Here is a 19752-nt window from a genome sequence, read left to right on the forward strand (position 1 = left end):
CACAGAGCAAATTAGTAGCAGGGCTGAATTAGAAGCCAGGTCTACAATGCTTTTTTTCCACTGTGATAGTTCTCTAGAAATATTTCTGTATCATAAGCAGCTGAGATTTGTGTTCTTTTTTTAATTAGGTTAAAATAACCCAAAAAAGTTTAACTTGAACACCTAAAGACAAAAAGGGACATAGAGAGATGAGAGAGAGAGAGAAAAAGAGAGAGAGAGAGAGAGAGAGAGAGAGTGACAGAGAGACACAGAGAGACACAGAGAGAGAGAGACAGAGAGAGACAGAGAGAGAGAGAGACAGAGAGAGAGAGAGAAGAGAAGAGAAGAGAAGATAATAATAGATTATATAATTCCTTTGTTTAATTTGACTTCCTTATTGAGAGACAGATTTATTGGCTCGTGATCAAGACATGAACTCTTTCCTTATATATCCAGGGTCTAACATTTTCTGAACTTCTGTGGTCATTTATGCAGTCACATACATAAGACATTGTTACCCTTTGACCCAAGGAAGAACATGTTAAAAGTCCAAGTTCTATTAAAAACATTTGAAAGTAAGAGGAGACAATGGGTCCAACTCATTTCTGAATTATTTGAACTAACTGGAATGAATACAGTTTGAATATAACCATAACTTAAGGACTTATATTAGTGCCTGGATCCTTTCTCTCACCCCATCATATCCAGTGAGTTGCCAAGTGTCGATTTTTACCTCTGTAACACCCATGTGGTCACTCCTTCTGTTCAGTCCCTCAAAATTTCGAGACTGTTGAAGACCTTGGAATTGGTCTCCTGATTTCTAGTCTTTCCCATTCTGATCCATTTTTTGTGTATCCACCAGAAGAAAATTCCTAAGCCATTGTCTGACCATGATACTCTTCTGCCCAGAATCTTTGGTGAGTTCTTATCACCTTTATAATAATGAAAGACTTCTCAACCTAGTCTTTAAGGCCCTCTCATTTTGAACTCCAACTTATCCTTCTTGACTTCTGTTGTTGTTCCACCTACCCTTCTAGATTTATTTTATCCCAATTCCTATGCTTATATTATTCTATTTTATCCTATTCCCTTTTACAAACTCTGTAGTCCAGTGAATTTGTCTTGACATCCCCCATACCTTGGCATTCATAAAGGTTATCCCCTTTATTAATCACATTAGCTATATTTATTTTGTCTATATTTACATAAGTACATTTTCTCTCTTCTAGTAGATTGTAAGGTCCTTGGAGACAGGGACTATTTAATTACTCTTTTATAGCATAGTACTTGATACATTGTAGTTTGAATAAGTTAACTAAGTTGAATGTATTCTAAAGGAAGCTTTTTCCCCCCCATTGCTTCTTGGGTCACTTGCAGTTTTTATCCCTCTAGTGTTTTGTATTTTAGCTATATAGCAATTCTACATGAAACTTGGTGGAGAAATTTCAAACCTCTTTAGAAAGGCACATAGGAAGAGAAGTTGTATTTCTGGCTGGAGAAAGTGTTATCTCTAAGGAGGAAAATCAAACCAAATGGCTCCCCTTTCTATACTAACTTCTATTTAATAAAGGGAGTCACATTATAAAAACACTTTTTTTCCCCTACTCCATGATGGCTAAAGACTTCCTTGCATTTTCCTTCTCATTGCTCAGTTAAGTCCCACACATCTCTTTCCTTAGATCAAATGCATAAGAACTTGGCTCTTACAGGTTTTGTCAAAAACCCTTCAGACCAAGTAGAGTTCTTTCCCTATGGTTCCATAATGCTTAGCCCTCATAGCCCTTTCTGGACTCAAGACAGAAGCTTCTCGAGAGTCAGGTCTCAAGGAAAGGGACAGAAAATTGATCACAAGCTCTTCTTTCTAGGATGCCCCCCCACACACACACACACACACTTCTTCCCTGACCGTGGCTGTGCTGTGAATCTCGATCCAGAACCACACAAGTCATGGTGTGGAAAAAGGAAGTGGAGCACGCTGCACTTTCCTGGAAGGTGGAGGTGTCATCTAAGCTGTTAGGTTCAGGGATGTGGGGATTTCTATTCCTGGTTGCTACTCCTAGATTCTCATTTGCCAACCATGCTGAGGCAGCAAATGCTGTGAGAACCTACGTGGCGGCTTGGTTACTGTCTTGGGATCACTGGATCACAGATTCCAAGGAGAAAGAAACCCCAGAAGTCATTTAGTGCAATCCCTTCGTCTTAAAGATGAGAAAACTGAGATACAGAGGTTGGGGGACTGCCCAGTATTCATGTAGATAATGGAGATGTAAACCCAAGTCCTCATCCTTTTCAGTCCGGAGGCTATTAAAGTAGCTCAACAGAAATGACCCATAGCAATCATAGGATCCTGGTTTTAGAAGTAGAAGGGACCCCAGAGGCCCACAGGCCCCGCCTTTCATTTTAGAGATAGGAAAAGAAGGAATAGAAAAGCTAAGTTACTTGGCTTGATAAAGAGGCAAGGTAAGAAATGGAAGGGGAGCAGAATAGCAGTTACTTAGTCTGTGTTTATCCACTGAATTATATACCTTGGCTAGTATTTATTAAAGAAAACAAAAGAATTATGAAAAGAAATATGACTGTGAAAATCCAACAGTCTGTTCTTTAGTAGTGTGCTTTATCTCTAGTTCCTAAAGTGCTTCAATTAATTTTCACAACTTCTATAAAATGATTTTAAAAGTTAGTAACAACAGCATTCCCAGAATGCCTACCTTGTCCCCATAATACTCTAGAGGCTTGATGCAAAGAACCATCAGACTGCATCCTTTTCCCCAAGGGTCTGATAGTCTTAAAAAAATGTTGATTCTCTGCATCAAAAGATAAATGACAGAACAAGATCACTCCACTGTGTGTTTCAGTGTCCATTATTTTCTTGCCCTTTACTACTACTAATTTTTTTTGATCTCCTACCTTATCTACCATTCTTGGCTCCAGAGAACTTCTATTTCCAAAAATCAGATCCTGTTTCAAAGGATAAATGTTTACTACCAGTGAGAAGATTTAAAAGAATGTGCCCTAGGTTTTGAAGGGTTTTTTTTTATTAATTTTATAATTATAACATTTTTTGACAGTACATATGCATAGGTAACTTTTTACAACATTATCCCTTGTACTCCCTTCTGTTCCGAATTTTTCCCTCCTTCCCTCCACCCCCTTCCCTAGATGGCAGGCTTCCCCATACATATTAAATATGTTATAGTATAACCTAGATACAATATATATGTGCAGAATGGAATTTTGTTGTTGTTGTTTTTGCAAAGGAAGAATTGGATTCAGAAGGTAAAAATAACCTGGGGAGAAAAACAAAAAATGCTAACAGTTTACACTCATTTCCCAGTGTTCCTTCTCTGGGTGTAGCTGATTCTGTCCATCATTGATCAACTGGAACTGGATTAGATCTTCTCTATGTTGAAGATATCCACTTCCATCAGAATACATCCTCATACAGTATCATTATTGAAGTATATAATGATCTCCTAGTTCTGCTTATTTCACTCAGCATCAGTTCATGTAAGTCTCTCCAAGCCTCTCTGTATTCATCCTGCTGGTCATTTCTAACAGAACAATAATATTCCATAACATTCATATACCATAACTTATTCAGCCATTCTCCAATTGATGGGCATCCATTAATTTTCCAGTTTCTAGCCACTACAAAAAGGGCTGCCACAAACATTTTGGCACATACAGGTCCCTTTCCCTTCTTTAGTATTTCCTTGGGATATAAGCCCAGTAGTAGCACTGCTGGATCAAAGGGTATGCACATTTTGATAACTTTTTGGGCATAATTCCAGATTGCTCTCCAGAATGGTTGGATTCGTTCACCAACAATGCATCAGTGTCTCAGTTTTCCCCCATCCCCTCCAATATTCATCATTATTTTTTCCTGTCATCTTAGCCAATCTGACAGGTGTGTAGTGGTATCTCAGAGTTGTCTTAATTTGCATTTCTCTGATCAATAGTGATTTTGAAGGCAATTCCTAAAGAAACCTTCTAAATATGTTTTAAGTCATGTTGGAATGATAAGCAAAAAAAAAAAAAATCTGCTTTTTAATACCAGTTTTTAAGAGGATAAAACTTAAACTGGTGCCTTTGTTGGGGTGCTCTATTGCCATATCCGGGACCCTCTCCAGTCATCCTATTCTATATCTGGCCACTGGGCCCAGAGGGCTCCAGAGGACACAGTGAGGCTGATGACTTTGTACAGTCCCATCTCATTTAAATCCAGTTCACTTGCAAGTCATGGCATCACCTCCCTGATGTCATGGTCCTCTTGGAGAATGAGGAAAGTGGGTGTGGGAAGACAAATACAGGATAAATAGAAGCCATAGATGTAGCTGCTCCTAGTACTTTATAATTTAGGTGAAGGCAGAACTCAGACAAGGAAAACCACTCTAGGACACTTACCAAGCAACAGAGTTAACATGGCTATAAAAAGTATTAGAAGTTTTAAAAACACAACAGGATTTATCTATCAAGATAATGGAATCAACATGACTTTCTGGAAAGAGTGCTGGATATGGAATAAGACATCAAGATTCAAATCCTAGCTCTGGACTTGACTTCTAAGGTATCTTCTAACTCTAAATCTATTATCTTATGATTTTCCAAAGTCTTCTCTTGAGAAGCTATACATATTAAAAAGATATGGTCGTCACTCAGAACTTTTTGGAACGAACTCCTCTTTGAGAGTTGAATTGCCTTCAGAGACTGTTCAGGGGCCTCTTAAGAAGATCAGCCTTGATATTTTAAAATCATATCTTGTCATTGACCCCAAATGGTAGTAATCAGCTTAATCTTACTTAATCTACAGTTTTGGCTCCAGAGAACTTCTGATGATTTTCAAAAACCAGATCCAGTTTCAAAGGACAAATGTTTACCCCCAAGGAGAGGTTTTAAAAGAATTTGCCTCAGGTTTTGAAGGCAGTTCCTAAAGAAACCACCTAAATATGTTTTAAGTCATGTTAAATAAAAATAATCAACTTTTTATATTATTTTTTAAGGTGATAAACCTCATACTGGGGCCTTTGTTTTGGTGCTCTGTTGCCATTTCCAGGGCCAATTCCTATCATCTTGATATTGCCCCTGGACCCAGAAGGTTCCAGAAGAGAGTGAAGCTGGCAATTTTGCCCACCCCTCCCTCCCTTAAATCCAGTTCCCTTGCATGTCACAGCATCACCTTCCTGATGTCACGGTCTTCTTTGAAAACTAAGGACAACGAACAACAATCTTTGTACTTGGAGAAGGAAGGAAAATAGAGTGGTCAGAATGTGGTTACCAGATGATGCCCCTCTTCACAGCAAGGTTCTCATTTAATCAGAATTACAGGATGGTTCAAAAAAAAAAAGGAAAGGGGAATTGGGGGCAATCTGATGGCCAGGCTGATCTTCCAACCAGCAGACCCAAATATGTCCCTGAAAATTCAGTCTGTTTAAATTTAACTCTAGGGGGAAAAAAACAGCAGTTCAGTTTCCAAACTGGAATTCTCCACCCATGTGTTTTTGGTATGCACAGATGCCTTGGAGTTTTCTCTCTAACAATAACAAAGATTGTTCACAATTATGAATGGTTTGGGTTGACTTCAACTCCAACAAAACCATGAATCATTTTGTAACTCCAGTGAGGATAGCATTATCTGAAATTGCAAAGGAGCAATAAATACTTTGGCCCCAGCACAAAAGGAAAAAGAATTGGACACATGATGGAGCCCCCAGTCATATTAATTAAAAAGAAAATCCTCTTGTTTACTCTTGGGCAGCTACACAGAACAAGAAACAACTGATGGATGATTTTTACAAAGTCAAATTCAGTGTATTGGTACCCATAGTACTGTTTATCTCCTCTTATGATCCAACTCTTATTAGTATGCACTTTATTTTATTCATTTCTCTCAGAATTTTGGGTAAGAAGGATTTTCTTTTAAATGTCACTGCTGTTTAAGTAGGCAGTTAGCCATGACGGTAAAAGGAGCCTTACAATACCAAAGATAGGATGGCAAGGTGATAGGATCTTTTTTTGAATTACATGGGCAGACTGTCTCTCTGTAGGTCAGACAAGTTCTTATGGAGCTTTGCTAAATGATGGGACTTTCAGAAATGGGACTTCAGGGTAGATAGAGTTAGAGCAAGGCAATGATAGACATCTGATTCCTTTTCTCTCCCTTAATATGGCCTACCTTTCTTTACAAAGATGTACATTATTTTGAAAGCCACTAGTCATATATTTTAGGACTCCCTTGGAGTGATCTAACTTTCCAGGGTCTTCCTTATGCTACAAGGAAGAATGAGGATTTAGTGGCCTAACATTGACCCATTATTAAATTATGGAAGCCAATCTGATATCTCTCTCTCTCTCTCTCTCTCTCTCTCTCTCTCTCTCTCTCTCTCTCTCTCTCTCTCTCTCTTCTATCTGTCTCTGTCTCTCTCCCCTCTATTTGCCCTTCTATTAATAGGTATGAACCTGTGTTTATCTCAGTTTCCCTATTGTAAAATGGATTTAATAATAGTACCTACCTCCTAGATTAGGTACTCTAAGTCTAAAATGAAATGATATTTGTAAAGCACTTTACATATTTTAAAGTATTATATAAATGTTTGCTATTATATTCTCTTCCCCCCTTTTTTCTCAGTCTCTCAGTTTCTCTCTATCTCTCTGTCCTCTTCTTCCTTTCTTTTTTCCCTAATCTTTCTATTTCTCTTTTGTGCTTTCTTCTCTCTCTGTCTCTCTGTGTCTGTCTCCGTCTCTCTCTGTCTCTGACTCTCTCTCTCTTTCTGTTTCTCTCTCTGTGTCTTTGACATCTGTCTCTGTCTCTTTCATCTCTCTTCTCTCTCTGTCTCTGCCTGTCTGTCTGTCTGTCTGTCTGTCTGTCTGTCTGTCTCTCTCTCTCTCTCTCTCTCTCTCTCTCTCTCTCTCTCTCTGTGTGTGTGTGTGTGTGTGTGTGTGTGTGTGTTTCTCTTTGTTTCTCTCTCTCTCTCCCCGCCCCCCACCATGAGCCATACAAAGTAAAACCCATTGAACTAAAAATGGTCCAGCAGAAGACCTTGGAAGCCTTCTGAAGTTCATGTGGCTTTTTATAAATGCATCTGAGCTTCCACCTTGGGGTTCTGATAACTTTTCTTTCCAATCAATCAGACAACAAAATGCACATGTGAGCAGCAGATCCATAAAGTAACACACATCCCACCCAATCCTGGCAGCACAATAAGTTAAGGACACTGGGAAAAGATGGCTTGTTCCTGGTGCTACTAACCCAGCAAAAATACCTCAGGAGGCTCCACCAAGACAAGAATAACTCATTCTGCTCTGGAGCCCAAGTTGGGAGTAGCTGAGACATCAATTTTTTCAGGTTTTAATGAAGAATTGTCTCAATGATGAGCTCTGGGGATAATTGCAGAATGTTTATTATTCTTGGGAAACAAGTTAAGAATTTCAGTATTTATAGCAAATTGGCAAATGTGGAAATCACTGCATACATCCAGGTGTGGGCTTCCTATAAATGTCATTGATAATTATCACCAAACCTTTTAGCTATTTATCTCCTTCTCAGGGCTGATAAATAGGAGTGCCATTTATTCATTAAAAGATGAAAAACAAATAGCATCTCCCCGTTCTACCAGTATTGAAGCCATCCCTGATCCTCAGAGCTCGAGGAACAGAAAAGATGGTTGCTTCACTTACTGGCGACTACAAAGTCCTCTGTGGCTATTATAGCTGTAAGCCTGAGAGAGGACAAATCTCTGGGAATGGGGTAAAAGAAGATGAATAGAAGTCAAACTTTCAAATGAACACTAATCATCTGAAAATTAAGGTTGTCTCTGACAATGAAAAAGCATAAAAATTGAGAACAGCCAAAAGCAGAAAACTACAAAGAATGATATTTGATAAATGATTATATGGGTCAACAAGTGGCCACGTGAAATGCTCACGTTTAAAACACAGGGCCTTTTGTGCTTCCTTTATTCACATTATGTTAATTTCCAAAGACAAAGTAACTGATTGACAACTTTATACAGTTTGTCTCTACATCGATTGTAAAATAGGATTATCATGAGTTTTTCTAGGATGAATAACTAATGGTGCTATTCTAATTGCAAAGAAGAGTGGTGGAGAAATATACCAAATATACTTGGAACATTTCTACTAACAGTTTCCATGGATGTTACATTGAGCTATGCTTTATTGCCCCTTTGACTGGCAGTGCTATGGCTTAGACAATATGATGTAGTAGAATGAACATCCGAGATATTCTGAATCTGAAGTTGGAAGGACTAAGTTCAATATTACTTCTATTAATTATTATTCATACAACCCTGGAGCAAGTCAGTCCCCTTCCCTGGGCCTTACCATAAAATTAGAGGATTGAGCTAGATAATCTCTAAGGCCCTTATATTTTCAAATATTCTGCTCCTATTTTATTTTGGGGAGAGAATTATGGCCCTCCCTTTTTTAGGAGTAATAAAAATATTTGTGTGTGTATGTATGTATGTATGTATGTATATATTTGTGTATATGTTTATATAACATGTATATATGCATGCATGTTGAATATATGTGAGTATATATCATTCTATTTTGTTTTATATATTTATATCATAAAATTATATATTATTATATATTTCATCCACATGACCACATACACATCAGAGCTTACAATGTACTTTTCCTATAACAGTCCTGTGAAATAAATAATATAAATATTCCTACCACTCTTATTTCATAGATCATGAAAGTGAAATAAATTAGAATGGTAAAGGACCGTAAGTTCATATCTTATGAAGACCAGACTGAGGAATTGGGAAAGTTTAGCTTGAAGAAAAGAATACTCTGTGAGGTAGGGAGCAGGGAGGAAATGCACAGTATCTGTTATCAAGTATTTAAAGGATTTGCTCTGCTCACCCCAAGCTCAGAACTACCATCTTCTGATGGTAGGGAATTTCTTCCTTTAAAGAGCTCTTCTAGAAAAGGCTAGATAACCACTTGTCAGGTAAGTCATACATTTTCATCTTTGTTCAGGTATGAGTAAAACTAGTTGGCTTAACAGAGCTTCTGTGAGATACTTACCTAGGGGGTGTCCACCTCCTCAATGGCAGAACTAGAATTTATGCTAAAGTCTTTAGCTTTTTTAGGACAGAACTTTTTTCTCACTTCTCCCTAGTCCTCCTAGTATAAAAGAGAATTGTATACTCAAGGAAACAGAAGAAAAGTGGAAAGAGTGCTGGGTTTGGAATTGGGATTTGCTTGATGGGTTTGAAATGTGGTTCTGCTGTATCCTCCCTGGATGACCCCAATTGGACAAGTTACCATTGTGGGTTTCCATTTCCCTCTTTGAAAAGTGACACAGTTAAACTAGATAATCTCTAAAGCCCATTATAGCTCTGCACCAGGATTCTGAATGTGTGTGTGTGTGTGTGTGTGTGTGTGTGTGTGTGTGTGTGTGTGTGTGATGGGCCCCTTGGGCAGTCCTTGGCTTTCTTTTCAGGATCATGTTTTTAATGGTATAAAATAAAATACACAGGACTACAAAGAAAACCAATTCCATTGAAATGCAGCTATCAAAATATTAAAAGAAAGAACAAATTCATTGGCTCCAGAACCCCTGCTCTGGACCCTGTGATAGCCATGAATGAAGATGGCAGAGTAAATGAAGAATTATAGCCCAGCTCTGTTCTTCCCAGGGGGAAGTAGGTTGAGTAGTTCAAGTCAAAACTCAGCTCATCTTATACAGCTAATGACTCACTGACTGGTGAAGCAGGACCTTTAGAAGGCTACACAATTTATCCCCTGACTCTCATTCCTTGAGGTCCTAGCTGCTGTTAGGATGGAGATCATATTGGTTTTGGAAAAAGAAGACCTGTGTTTCAGCTCCTGCCTCTGTGGGGCTGAATGATATCTCAAAAGGGAGGGAGTGGAAAATAGAAGAGGGCTAGATAATTTCTAAGGTCTCTTCCCTACACAGTCCTATTATATAATACTTTTAATTTATAGGATACCTTTTATTAAAGGCTTCAAATAACCTAAAACCATTTGGGTCAGTTATTGTTAAGTAGAAAGAAGTTAAGACACCTATTTGAAATTAATTAGGGGCCAGGTTAGAAATAGAAATTTCCTTTCCCCAATTCCCAGTCAAAGGCCTTGGGCCACACAGATTCCCTTCCCTTTCTTCCATCCTGAATCTGAGAGCCTTCCCAGCAAAGAAAAGTGAGAAGAGAATTTGTCTGTGTACAATACATGTGAGACACCACTTCTCCCTGCTCTGTTGGTTCCAAACATCTTCTCTCATAGCCCAGGAAGTGAATGATGGCCTGGCAGGCTGATGACAACTGCCCGATTTTTCTACTAAAAAATAAAACAATACTTTCAAGAAGGAAATGAAATCCTTGGCTCAGAGTCACCCCACACTGTAAAATGAAGATGTGTCAGAGAGGTTTAGGCTACCTCCTCAGTCATGTATCTTTCTTTAGTTCTGTCATTTAGGCAACTCTCTATTCTTTGTGGGAAGATAATCTGCCCAGGGACTTCTCTGGAGATCATTTTGTGACCACAGTAACCTCCATCATTACAGGTGAACTCAGAAGTGGCAAATCCTTTTTAATACCTAACAAAAACATAATTAACAAAGTAAATCTGCCACCTCTCCCCTTCAAAAAAAGTGTAGTATCTAAAGGAAACATTCAATTCAATTTGATAAGCTTTTTTTTTTAAGCACTTCATGTCCCAAGTACAGTACAACTTGTTGAAGAAATTTAGACAAAGAAGCAAACAGTTCCTGCCCTTGAGTTTACATTCTATTGGTAGAGAGAGGTGGGGAGAAGACAGAGACACCATTCTCAAAGATAGGTAATATAAAAATATAAGATAAATAATTATAAGAGCTACCGTGTTTCCCCGATAATAAGACACTGTCTTATTATTTTTTTGGGACTAAAAAACACCAGAGGGCTTATTTTCAGGGGAGGGCTTATTTTATCCTCCATCATGCCCCTTTTATCCTCCATCATGCCCATTTTAGCCTCCATCATGCCCCTTTTATCCTCCATCATGCCCATTTTAGCCTCCATCATGCCCCTTTTAGCCTCCATCATGCCCCCTGAGTGCTTATTTTATTCTCCATCGCTTACTGAACTTACCGAGTTTTTAGATGGTCTGTCTCAGCTCTACTCCGCGGAGCTGCTCTCAGTAGCGCCAGCAAGCAAATCACCAGGGAAGAAGAGGATGACGCGCTCACTGCTGCAGCTCTGATTGGATGCAGCTCGGAGCGCGACGTGCGTTTCACCCGGGAGGGGAGGGCGGCGCTGCTTACTGAAGGTACCGCTACGCAGCATATAGCGCAGGGGATCACCATGATGACCCTTTTCATAGTAAGTTCGATAGGGCTTATTTTCGGGGGAGGGCTTATTTTAGCGGAATATTAAAGAGTATGTGGGTGTCTTATTTTCAGGATTCTTATTATCGGGGAAACACGGTAATATTTATCTAATACTTGTTTTGCAAAGCATTTTACATATATTTACATATACCTATATTTGATCTTCACAACAATCCTGATTGGCTCAGAGTCACAAAACTAGTAAGTAAGTTTCTAAGGTAAGAGTTCCTAAAGTCAAGCACTCTACCCACTGTGCCACCTGTGCCTCAGAGTATAAAGTAATTTAGTGGTTCAGTCACCACTGGCTATCAAAGCAACCTGAAAAGGTCTTGGTTAAGGTTGGTATATGAGTTAGAGTTGGTCTTTTGGATTTTCTACATAAGTATTTCTCTCTAGTAGTATGTATAAAGTATTGGTCATGCTTTGGAATGCTTATTTTTTTTTGGTTATATTTTTTCCTCAATAATTGTCCCATGCATTCCAACTATGTTCCACACATAGAATCATTCTTTTGATGGTCGAAAGAAAAAATCCCAGGTCACTTTCTGTCTTGTGTTTGCCAAAGATGTATTTTTAGCAACTTTTCCTATTCTCAATGGAAAAGTACTAGAACTGAAATCAAGCCCAGTTTAAGCATCACCTTCTTAATTCAAACAATTCACTGGAGGATTAACATAAGGAACCTACATCCCTGAACTGGTATTTTAAATTGGTAGCTGGCCAGAAAGGCAGATGATTAATACACTAGAGCTCATAGTTCTAAAGCGAGAAGTCTCACAGTTCTTCTAGTTGACCCCCACTACCCCTATCTCACCATTTTACAAAGGAAACTTTGGCCCAGCGAGGTTGTGGCTTATCCAAGGTCATACAGATAGTAACTGTTAGAAGCAAGATTTGAATCCAGGTCCTCTGATTTCAGAGCCTAAATATTGCCCAGTGATTCACTGTGGGGAAAGAAACATTTTCCAAAAATATAAAGCCAAATGTATTCTCTTAGCAACCTCTTATAACATCTGTGTGTTTTGAAAATGGGCCCTATCTTCATTACATGATGTGTGTAAATATTGCATCCTGTTATTGGCACTCTGGTCAGAAATATTTAATGACAGTAACTCACATTTGTATAATTCTTTACAGTTTTAAGTCGCTCTATATGAATAATATTTTTGATCCTCATCACAATTATGGGCCATAGGCGTGGTATGTATTACACATTCACAGAATCTTAGGGTTGGAAGGCACTTCAGAGACCATACCTCAAGATAATCTGTTCTGTGACCAGGCTCTAGATCAAGGGTTCTGAGTTCAAATTTCACCTCTGATCCTTATAACTGTGTGACTTTTGGCAGATCACTTAACTAGTTCAGATTCTTCATCAGTAAAAGTGAGTGGGTTGAACTAATGGGCCTCTTAGGTCCCTGCCAATTCTAGAGCTGGAGGGCTTTGAAAGAAGGGAAGCACAGTACTTCCTGGTGTCATTGATTCCACTTTAGGATTGCTCAAATTGTTGTTCATCCTTCTTTCTCAAAGAAGACCAATGACATCATGGTGGCGATGTCTTGACTTGCACATGCACTAGGTATGAGTGGGAAAGACCTGCACAACCTCACTTTGTCCTTCTTATCAGAGTCAAGTGGCAAGTTCAAAGTCAAGAGGACTGGGGATAGCCCAGGATGCCATAGCTCAAACTATTTGCAGATTATTTCCCAACTTCAGTCAAGCCTAAATCCTCCTCTTTTTGCAATTCTGACATTTGCTCCTAGTTCTGTCCTTTGGATCCAAGTAGAAGTCTAATCCTTTTCCAGATAACAGTATTTTACATATCAGGATACATCTCTCATCAGCTAATTATCTTCTGTACCTTCAAATAACACTCATATAACTTGAACTCTAGTCCTCTCACCATTCAGGGCATTCTTTTCTAGTCTGTTTATGACCTTACTAAAATATGGCCTACTGTAGGGAACGTAGTATATACCAGATGTGCTCTAACCAAAGCAGTTTACAGAAGGGTTTTATTGTTTCCCCTATTCTAGACTTTAAGTCTTCATGATGCAGCCATAAGCTTCCCATTTTATAGAAAACTGAGATTCAGAGAGTCTATGGCTTGCCCTACCTTACAAGATTATTAATTTAAAAAAAATGTTTCATTCATTTTAAATCACAATAGGAATACAAGTTGTTATTTTCATTGACCAAGATCCCGTAGCTAGAAGAACATAGAATTTGAACCCCAGAATATTCTCACTCCAAATCCATGGCTTTATGTACTATGCTGTGTACCACTGGTCTAACTTAGTCACTCAAATAAAGCTTTAAACTGCAAATGTGAACAAATTTAGATAAGCTATAACTCAGCCCTAGAAATGTGGTTAGTTTTAGCTGCATCAACTAAAACAAAGGCATTATGGAAATGTTTACTGATGGAAAAGATCTTATCAACTTCAGAGCTTATAGGCTAAATAATATATTGGTTTGTCCAAACAGATGACTCATTTGCAGGTATTAGTCAAGGGAGAAGTGGCCCAAGGTAGTCTGTTGATGCTGAGTTAATATCCAAGGTCATTTATTCTGTTGTGAAAATCTGATTAGTTCTGTTTTTCCTCTATGGTAGAGTTAAATTCTATTTCAGTTGGATTCAGCCTGAAATCACCAGCTAAGAAGTCTTAGAGTTTTTAGCCAAAGTTCATCCTCCAACTCTCACAAGAGATGTTCAGAGCCTCACCCTATTAGAGAATGGTGCCCAGTAGTATATTTTTGGGGGCTTTAGAAAGTACATTACATTTTGGCTTCCGAACAGGGACCTCCAGAAGAACATTATAGTTTTCCTGCCCTCAAGATAGGTAGAAAATTTTCCTTGATTGATGTCATTCACTTATTCCACAAATATTTAATGTAGGTATGCAGAATCATAATAGATATTTCATGTGTGCCTAGGCACTATAGGGAATGCAATATAGTAGAATGTGTTTACGGACAACAACATTCCAAATTTTTATCTGTGTTCTATGACTTGTACATGATAGATGCTTAATACATATTTATTTAATTGAATCAAATGTAAAAATAAAAGTAGAAATACATTTCTAATATATATACAGTCTATCTAGAAAGAAAAGGCAGACAGCTAGAGATAAATCTCACATTTAAAGTGAGAACTCAATAAATACAAAATCTACATCTTGTATAAAATCTCTCTCCCAATATTCCCCTGAGTGCTTTTACATACAATAGTATCTTTATTAGTAAAAATTAGTCAAAGTAAACACAAGTCATGAATGATCAGCAAGGGGTCAGATTGGTCCAAGAAGACATCCTAGAAATTTGCATTCCTAAGCACTTAGAAAAGTGTATGTTTTGGATGTGGAGTGGGAAAGAGAATGGCTCCCAGTAGATATATATTCACTGATGCAAATGTAAGATTATTAGCCAATTTCCAATTGAAAATTGATGACTGAGAGGTGAAGTTATTGATTAGTTGGGCTAGTTCACTTTCTAATTCAAAGTCACAGGATCTTCTGGTTTTGTGGAAAGGACTTCAAGCTAACCCAAACTTCAACAAGAATTCTTTCTACGGTATACCCATTAAGTGGTCATCTAACCACCACTTGGAGACTTAAATAAAGAGAGAATCCATTGCCTCTGGAATTTTTAGACAGTTTCAAATGCCAGGAAAGATTGTTTTGGTTTTGGGTTTTGTTTTGTTTTGTTTTGTTTTACATAAAATTTTGCCACTAGATCTGTTCCCTGAGGCCAATCAGAAAAAACTCTTTAGTTACCAGATCACAATTGTCATTTTTAATGTATCCCAAAACTTAGTCTTCCCTTCTCCATACTAAAAATCCCCATTTCCTCCAAATGCTCCTCCTATAGCTTGATTACAATCACCATTATTATCCTGGCTGCCCTTCTCTGGATGCTCTCCACTTTATTATTGTCCTTCCTAAAATATGGTACTCAGAACAGAACACAATATTCCAGTTGCAGTGTACCCAAAGCAGAGTCCATTGGCACTAACACCATCTTGATGCCAGACATAATTTCTCTCTTAATGTAGCCTAAGATCACATCTATTTTTTAATTCTCACATCACAGAGTCCTTCACTCCCTTTAGTTTTAGAGGGTTTCAAAATCTTTTTTTTTTCCACTTTCTGAAATGGGACAAACACTTGCCAGCTGAAGGCTTCTTGGGAATGACTCCCCTTAGGAGAGGAAGTAAATTCCCCTCCTTGGATAAAGCAGTATTTTTATGGTTAGGAAACTTTAGAAGCTTCTAAAATCGAAAAGTAAGATACAAATACAAAATCAATCCTACTTCTTTGGAGCCCCCAGAGCACTTTCTGCCTTGATTTAGACATTTATATTGTGTCTTGTTATTAGAGTGATTTGTTTTTATATTCTATCCACCCTCTCCCATGTTCACTAGATTGAAAACTCCCTGAGGGCAGGAACCATGTCTTATTTATCTTGAACTCTCTTTAGACTAGGGGCTAAAGCACTCAATAAGTTTTTATTAGATAATTATGATTCATTTGTTCATTCTTCTTTCTACTGGTCCTTCTGTGTTCTTTTAGTCACAGCCTGATGGCAAGCCTTCCTTGTCAAGTCAACACGCATTTATTAAGGACCATCTATATGCCAGACTCTGTACGAAACATGAGCACCAAGACTATTTACCTTCTGTATCTGTCAATGGTGTTAATGAGCAAAGCTGGCCATCACCAATACCATGAGTTGTATCTACATGGTTTACAAACTGAATACCAGAAACACCTTGGCAAGTGAGAGGTTTGAGGTCCTGAGCTGGTATGGAAGCTTCTTTTTAAAACTTGTGATGTAAAGTCACTATTAACTGTGATTTCATTAAAGACAAAAAGTAGATAATTTTTTATAGAATGTGAGAAAAAAAAGATCAGATTTGATAAAGGATACAGGGCAGCTTTCCTAGAGAGCAACCCCTACAGAGAGGAGGCTCCATGCCTTATATAACACCATTTAAGAAACAATGGTTGTGATTGATGGCAAGTGTTCCTTAGATAAAAAAGTCATGCAGTTCATTTTTAAGGAGTTTAAAGATATCTATGAATATTATTGTCACTGATAATATTACCACTAACAATAATTTATAGAATTATAATTTGATTTTTTTTATAGAATTTATAGCGTGATTTTTAAAAATGTCTTAGACACAAGATGCAAATAAAAAGTTCTCTGAGACTTAAAAAGTGATTTTAAGAGTTTCTGTAACCAAAACCCCCAGTCCCAAGATGACCACCCAGGCATAGGTGCTAAGCCTCTGTGGCTTTAGCGAGGCCAGTCTCTCCTGACAGACATGATTTGTCACCAGGCCTGTGCTCAAAGCCTTTCAATCTTAGGAATACCTGCCAGGAGAGGCAACGTGGTATGGGGGATAGAGCCCAGGCCTGGGGTTTAGGAAGAACTGGGTCCGAGACCTTCCATGACACAAACCAGTTGTGGGCCAAGACGAATTACTTAAGCTGCCAATGAGGATCTTTAAGACTGTTGACCTTCATTGGAAGAGAGAATTTCCTCTCTTGGGTGTTTCCTATACATGTATTACTTATGAATATATGTATTTCTATAAAACTACACAAATCCAATCCTTATCCCTCTCCTTCCTTTAAAGAGCAGACATTTTAGATGAGAAATTCACTTCATATTTTTAGATACAGTCATGCTTGCATCAATAAAAGTCAAAGGGCACTAGTGTTTTTTTCTTTTAACCTGTGAATAAAGGGAGCTACTTGTACTCCATTATGCCCATGAACTTCTTATCCATCTGTCTGTGTTTAACTCTTTGTGAGTCCATGTAATTTTTCTTGGCAAAGAAACTGAAGTGATGTGATACTTCCTTCATCTCATTTTACAGATGTGGAAACTCAGGCAAACAGATTGATGTGACTTGTTCAGGTCATGTAGCTACTAAGTGTCTGAGGCTAGATCTGAACTGGGAAAAATGAGACTGAAGGAATACTCCAAGCCCAGTGTTCTATCTGCTGTATCCACTATCATAGTGAACTTCTAGGACAAGGAATTTAAAGGAGCCTTTATATTCAATGGGAAATCTGAGAGTATATGCTTCTCTCTAACCTTCCCCTCCCTCTAGTCACAAAGTAGACCTTAAACTCATCTTTGATGGTGTCTTTGAGTACCTGCTACTCTAACTAAAATCAAATATTTTTCTGCCTATATGACAGTTAAACAACTGTGGCTTCTTTTTTATAATAATTCTTTTTCATCTGTCATTGTGGCCATCCCTAAAATCAAAACCTCATCTAATAAGGACTTGCTGCAAAAGTCTCAACTCCACATTGAAAGTTTTCAGGTTTTCTTATAGAAAATCCCTACTTAAAGCCATCATTCATTATTGCAATTGAAATGAAATGAAAATAATTTCCCTTGAGTGGTCTATGCTTTTGTTAATTTTTCTGAAGTCATGATCTGGGATTCTGAATGAAGCCATGGTGGGGAACAATAATACTGCAAACAACAAACTGGGCTATACTTTTCCTATATTGCTGATGGGAAGTCACTTGACTAGATTTGCATTTCTAGGTTAGTATCTCTATGGTCCAAGGAGAAGTCCCAGCTAGAACTGAAGAACAGTAATAATCAAATGATGTCATGAATGAAAGATTGAAGGGAATATTGAAGTACTGATTCTAGAGAAATTACATCATCACTGGTTTTCACTCCAACTAGTCTGTTCCATGATTCTTGGATCTTCTTGAAATGCCATCATCTTTAAATTGATATTGAAGAAACCAAAAGAAACCTTCAAAGTGGTTTTAGACTAATTTATAAGAAATCAAAGCAAGATTCACCAAGGAGGCATTTTTAAATAAAGCTAGAAAAATCTCTTACCATGGTGTTTTTAGGAAACATTTACAAAACTACTTTTCTGAGATGTTTTAGGGAATTATTCTGCCTAGTCAAAAAGTTAGCCTCAGCAACCTCTAAATGTTTCCTATACATAAGTTACTCTGTGGGGCAAAAGATTTTAATTTACATACTCTTCTCAGGGGCTATTTCAAATTTATTTTCTCTACCAAATCCCCTCATATCTTTACACGTATTCAATCTCTCTCAAAGCAGACTCTCTTACCTCCTACTTTGCTGAGAAAATTGAAGTCATCTGAAATATACTTCCCTCATCTCACCTATTCTATACCTTAAAAGAAGCAGCCCATCTCCTTACTAAGACCCGCCCCTCTACTTGTATCCTTGATCTCATCCATTTTCATCACCCTATTCATTACTACAAAATGAATGATTAAATGAATAATTTCTCAGAATAATCTTTTCAGGAATAAGGATTTTAAAATGGCCCTGTTTTGGATTAGCCTCCAAAATATAGCTTTAGATATAGATAGCTGTAGCTATCTACAGCAAGAGTTCTTGATTTGTGCGGTCCAGGGACTCAGGACACATTATTAGATTTGGGGGAAGGGATATCTATTAATTTGGTTAACTTGGTTGGAAAAAAATATTTTACTTTCATTAATCTCTAATTATAATTATATATAAATAAAATTATAATAATCCCTCAATTATAAATATAGACAACAAACATTATTTCAAGAAAGAGGCCATAAGCTTCCCCAAATTGACACACAAAAAAAGGTTAACTACCTCTGGACTAGAGAATAGGACATTATTAAGGAATTGCATATCTAAATCATTCATTTATCCCAGAAATCAACATATAGTTGTTTTCATAATGTGGGTTGTAAAAGGCACTTCTGGAATCAGAAGATTTAAGTTTGAATGTTAACTCTACTACCCACATCTTAATTAAGCCCCTTGTCCCCAATTTCCTCCTCTGTAAAAAGAAGGTCCAAATGATTCCTTTGGCCCTTTCTGACTGTAAACCTTCTGATTCTAATCATTTCTTAGTCAACAAAAATTTGCTACATCCAAGATCTCATGCCAGATGCTGTAGAGAACTAAAAAGGACAAGACATGAACTTGGCCCTCAAGGAGTTCATAATTTTCTTGTAAAAATAAGCCAAGATCCATAAGTAGTTAAGTAACACTATAAAAGGGTAATAAGAAATATGCCAAAAGGCAGTAGATGCTTAATTAACAAATGAATAATACAGGTATATTAGGGAAAGGAGAAATCACTTCCAGGAAGGCTTGGGGGGGAAGGTGAGAACTTTTAACCAATACTCTGAAGAGTAGGGAGAGGGGAATAGGGAGGTTGCTCCTGAAACCAAGAAAGAGGCAGAAAAACACAAGGTATAGTCGGAGTAAAACAAGTAGAGCCTGTTTAGTGGAGTGGGTGGTTTGTTTACATAGAGAAATAGTGGGAGAAGGGCAGTGATCTGACCTAGGGACCTTTCCCTTCTGAGAAAGAATCATGGACCTGAGGCTGAAAGGGACTTTGG

The 19752-nt window shown here is 37.8% G+C and overlaps 1 protein-coding gene across 2 annotated transcripts in view; it reads left to right on the plus strand.

The window, feature by feature from the left end:
• The window catches only part of GNAO1 (G protein subunit alpha o1), a 242860-nt gene that overhangs the window by 36696 nt on the left and 186412 nt on the right, over positions 1-19752 (plus strand). The window lies entirely within an intron of this gene.

This window comes from Sminthopsis crassicaudata, chromosome 2 (assembly GCF_048593235.1).
Source record: "Sminthopsis crassicaudata isolate SCR6 chromosome 2, ASM4859323v1, whole genome shotgun sequence".
Taxonomy (NCBI): Eukaryota; Metazoa; Chordata; class Mammalia; order Dasyuromorphia; family Dasyuridae; genus Sminthopsis; species Sminthopsis crassicaudata.